The sequence below is a fragment of the Vulpes vulpes genome, chromosome 15 (genome assembly GCF_048418805.1).
Source record: "Vulpes vulpes isolate BD-2025 chromosome 15, VulVul3, whole genome shotgun sequence".
NCBI classification, from domain to species: Eukaryota; Metazoa; Chordata; class Mammalia; order Carnivora; family Canidae; genus Vulpes; species Vulpes vulpes.
In genome coordinates, this window is record NC_132794.1 from 90,256,607 (window position 1) to 90,261,947 (window position 5,341).

Sequence of the window (5,341 nt, forward strand, 5' to 3'; positions counted from 1 at the left end):
GTGTGTCTCTCATGAATAAATAAATAAAATCTTTTTTAAAAAATGTACATCACAACATGCTTTTAAAGACACTTTGCATTGTGCTCACATTCCCTTAAACATTGTTCCCAAAGGTGCTCAGCCTCAAGCCCAACTGGAATCTCTAGGGAGAGGCAGGGACAGTTTGGTGAAAAAGACACAGGGGTAGGGGTGGGAGAGGCAGCAAAAGGAGAAGGCAGCCTTCCAGTTAAAGATCAGCCCTCAGTTTCAAGGCCAGCTTCAGGCAGGCTGGCCTCAGGCGAATCAGGGTCCAAGGGGGGAGCGGCGGCAGGTGGGACTGGGGTGCTCTACATCTCATTCAGGTCAAGGAGAGTCTGGTCCAGCATCCTTTGTGTACACAGGTGCTCCTCTTTGGTGCCTTTCAGCTTGTCTTCCAAATCCTCAATTGTCTTCTCCAGCTTGGCTACCGATCTCTCAGCAAACTCAGCGCGGGGCTCTGCCTCCTTGAGTTTATTATCCCTGAGAATCTCTGTCTCTTCCTCATATTTGTCTTCCTTTTGAGAGTACTTTTCCGCAGCAGCACTCAGACACTTCAGGTTCTGGTCCATCAGCCTGATGGGCTCATCCATCTCCCGGCCACCGCACAGCTCGCTCCTCTGTGCGGTCCAAGTCCCCCTCAGTGATCACCAACTTCCTAGCCACCTCTTCATACGTCCCGGCTGCCTCTTCTGCAAGGTGCTTGGCCTCTTTGAGTCGGATTTCCTGGAGTTCCATCTTTTCTTCATCTTTCAAGGCTCGGTTCTCAATAACCTTCACACCTCTCTCACTCTCATCAGCAGCTTTCTCCGCTTCCTCCAGCTTTTGCAGGGCAGTGGCCAGGCGCTCCTGGGCGCGGTCCAGCTCCTCTTCAACCAGCTGGATCCGACGGTTCAAGGAGGCCGCCTCAGCCTCAGCCTCAGCCTCAGCCTCAGCCTCAGCCTCAGCCTCAGCCTCAGCCTCAGCCTCAGCCTGCTCCCGGCCGGGCCGCCCGCCCCCTCTCGGGGTTGCGCTCGGGCCTCTGCGTCCTCCGCTTGCTGCTGGGAACCTGATCTGGCGCTTCGCCGCCTCCTCCAGGCCCGCCTCGCGCGCCGCTTCTTGCCTCCCCCACTCGCTCGGCGCTGCAGCCGCCTCTCCGAATTCTTTATAAATTAAAGGAAAAATCAAATAGGTAACCATATCTACCTTAAAATGCAAGTGCCTGGCGGGATGAGCACCGGGTGTTATGCTATAGGTTGGCAAATTGAACTCCAATTAAAAAGGAAAAGAAAAAGAAAAAAAATTTAAATTTTTAAAAATAAAATTAAAAAAATAAAATGCAAGTGCTTAGTTGAGGTAATACTTTGGGGAAAACTCATTCTTTTGTGAATCCATCAAGTGGATATCTAAGTGACATTATTCTTTTACCATTTTCATGAGGACACAAGAGAGATCTCTGGGGATCTGGAAGGAGACAATGGAAAAGGAAAAGGGAAGCTGAAGATAATTTTATTATTTTTTAAAGATTTATTTATTTGAGACAGAGAATGCAGGGTGGGGGGAGGGGCACAGGGAGAGGGCAAGAGATTATCTTGAGCAGCCTACCCACTGAGAAAGGAACCTGACAGGGCTCCTTCTCAAGACCCTGAGATCATGACCTGTGTGGAAATCAAGCGTCGGACACTTGGGGCACCTAGGTGGCTCAGGTTGTGCTCCCGGGGGGTCCTGGGATGGAGTCCCACATCACGCTCCCCATGGGGAGCCTGCTTCTCCCTCTGCCTATGTCTCTGCCTCTTCCTGTCTCTCATGAATAAATAAAATCCTAAAAAAAAAAAAAAAAAAAGAGAGTGGATACTTAACTGATTAAGTCACCCAGGGGCCCCAAGAAGATAATTTTATAGTAAATGTTTATGGAGACCTGGCCTTCAGTTAAGAGCCTACCATATATTATTTTTTTTCTTCTATTGGTCAGAAAAATATTTATTACCCTAAGAAATAAATTCTCCATTTGAATAGAATCAATAATTTTTACAAGATATTTTATAAATTTATAAATCACCTTTATAAGTCATCTTTCTTTTCTTTTCCTAGTTGTCTACTTTCATTAACGTAGACATAACAAGATAACCAAAGCTGTCTTTTCCTTTTCCAAATAATATTGGTTGTTTTTTCCTAGGATGTATCATGACAACAATCCAGCCAGGTAATTATTGTAATCCTTAGGTTGTAAATGAGGCACTGAGGCTCTGTGGGGTTGAGTAGCTTGCTTGCCTAGTGCTTCCCACACCTCCCATACTTTAATCATTACTATGCCACTTTTGCTGTAATCTGGTACTCTCAAAAAAATCATAATTCTTGACTAAATGGCATACCACCTTGCTATTTCTTTTTTATTATTTTTATTTAAATTACTCACTTTGTTTTTAAGGGAAACTGTGCCACTCCCTCAAGTGCAAAGCCAGTATAGACTGTAATTCATAGAAGGTAATCTTTAAAATAAATACAGTGGAAATAAAACTGCTAGTAAATTCTAATTCTGAGCTTGAGGTCTGCTCTCTGTTTGTTAAAAAATGAAACTATCATAAATAAATAAAAATTTAAGAAAAAAAAAAGATTTAAAAAAAATGAAACTAGCCAGTGTTAAAAAGTTAGAACCAAACAGAAACTTTCTGCTTGACATATTCTGGATTTGTCAGTGAAGGATCTAAAGAAATTGATAGGAGAACAATGTTTTCACTAAGTGATTTTTCATTAAGTGATAATTTGATCAGAGCATAACTCAAAATTGGCTTCTGCACTATCTGAATTATCCCGAAGAATATCTTGAGTACTACCCATGATTCTTTACACATACCTTGGGAAATATCTGATTTGCCCAAGAAAACAGAGCTTGTAAAGGACAAAGCTAGGATCCAAACCACCATCTGCCAGTATCAGAGTCTTTCCATGGTGCAATGTGGGCTTCCCATTTAACTGATTTCAAAACTTCGCTCTGAATTGGTCATGTTTGTCTTCCCTTGGCAATATTGTATCCTGGTGCTTCCATGAGGCTTAGTGATGTCATGACCTTTAATGTCTTTCCTGGAAATGTGCCAGCAACTGTACACCACGCTCCAGAGGAAGCCTGACCCCTGTGGGGCCTGTGGGACTGAATTCTTTTGATGTAATGCAGCGCTTTTCCTAGCACAGTCTGGGAATGCATTGCCTGTTTAAGCAGCTGCGCCACGTTGCTGTTTCTTGTTGTTCTGTGGTCAAGTTCACATTCCCCCACACTCCCACCTCCTATATGATAATTATCTGTTTGAATTAGAGGACATTGTCTCATAGGAAAGAGTCATCTGACTTCATACTGTACTAAGTCAGGTCTACATTAGCCAAACAAAGTAGGGGGCTAAATGACAATGTGGATTATGATTCTTTGGCCTTTGATAAGACTGACCTCAATTGCTTCACATACTATTGTAAAATGTGTCAACCTCTCACTCTCCTCACAGATGGTGAGTTGATTGAAGGCAGGGACTGTGAATTGATCTTTGTATCCTTATTGCCTATCAAAGTGCCTCACACGGAGATGTATTTAATAACCGTTTGTTGAATGATTGAATTCACTTGAGTTAAGAGTTTTAGTAAAATGGGACGCCTGGGTGGCTCAGCGGTTGAGCATCTGCCTTTGGCTCATGGCATGATCCTGGAGTCCCAGCATCAAGTCTCACATCGAGCTCCCTGCTTGGAGCCTGCTTCTCCCTCTGCCTCTGTCTCTGCCTCTCTGTCTCTCATGAATAAATAAATAAAATCTTTTTTTAAAAAGTATTATAGAAAAATTAAAAAGGTGCTTGAATTTAATAAAATTGCAGTGCTCTTTTGTTTTGTCTATAATCATTGATTCTTCATCTGAAACAGTTCAATTTTTTTTTTTAAATAGGAACCAACTCTCCTGAACCAACTCTCCTATAGAGTTGACATATTAACGACATACATTTGAACTGCATGGGTCCACTTATATGCAGATCGTTTTCTATAAATCCAGTATAGTACTGTAAATGTACTTTCTCTTCCTTATGATTTTTCTTAATAATATTTTCCCCCTCTGGCTTATTTTATTGTAAAAATACAGTATATAATATGTAAAATATATGAAATATGTGTTAATTCATGACTATTATATCATAATACAACTATTGCATTGGTAAAGCATTCGGTCAACAGTAGGTTATTAGTAGTGAAGCTTTTGGGAAGTCAAAAGTTATACACGATTTTCAACCGCACAGGGCCAGCGGGGGTTGGCACCCCAAGCCCCCATGTTGTTCAAGGGTCAAATATATTATAAGCCACCCTTAGCCCACTTCTGCCATCCAGGAGTTGGGCATATGACCCCAGAATGACCAGAGTCACTATGATAGTTTTAGAGACAGGTCCAAGAATCAATGGTTTGTTGCTAGGCTGGTAAAATACAAGCTTGAAGCTGCGGAAGGACATCTGGTCCCCTCATGGGGAGAGTGCATGTGAGAATGAAGTCACCATTGAAGATAATGAAATCAAGAAATGGAGAGAGTCCAGACCACATAATTGGGGCACCTGGATCCAGACATGCCTGAAAACTCCTCTTATAAATTTTTAGCTTTATGAGCCAAGGTCCCATCTTTATTTTTTTAAATTTTTTTAAATTTTTATTTACTTATGATAGTCACAGAGAGAGAGAGAGAGAGAGAGAGAGGCAGAGACACATGCAGAGGGAGAAGCAGGCTCCATGCACTGGGAGCCCAATGTGGGATTCGATCCCGGGTCTCCAGGATTGCGCCCTGGGCCAAAGGCAGGCGCCAAACCGCTGCGCCACCCAGGGATCCCAGGTCCCATCTTTAGACTACTGGTTCACAAATGCCAAACCAAGATAAAACATTTACTGTTTCCTAACAAAGTGAGAAAAACAATATGATTTATAAGACTCTTTATTCTGACATTTTATCATTCTTAATTTTTGGCATTAAAACATTTATGAATTGATGGCAATAATAAATAGCAATTGTATTTTTCTACTTGTCCTTGATAGAAAATGAGAAAGTTAGTGGGCTATCTATCCTTTGTCTTAGTCTGCTCCAGCTGCTATAACAAATTATCATAGGCTTAAACAACAAATGCTTATTTCTCCCAGTTCTAGAGGTTGGGAAGTCTGCCGTCAGCATGTCAGCATGGCCAATTCCAGAGAGAACCTCCTTCCTGGCTTGTAAATGGCCTTCTTATTGTAGGCTACATGGTAGAGAGAGAGAAAAGGTAGCTCTCTTCCTCTTCTTATAAGGACATGAATCCCACGGTGGAGGCTCCACCTTCATGTCCTAATTCCCTCCCAAAG

At 42.4% G+C, this 5,341-nt stretch overlaps 1 pseudogene; it reads right to left on the reverse strand.

The window, feature by feature from the left end:
• Positions 1-311: 311 nt before the first annotated feature.
• Positions 312-1,194, reverse strand: LOC112913093 (uncharacterized; annotated as a pseudogene).
• Between the last annotated feature and the right edge of the window lie 4,147 nt (positions 1,195-5,341).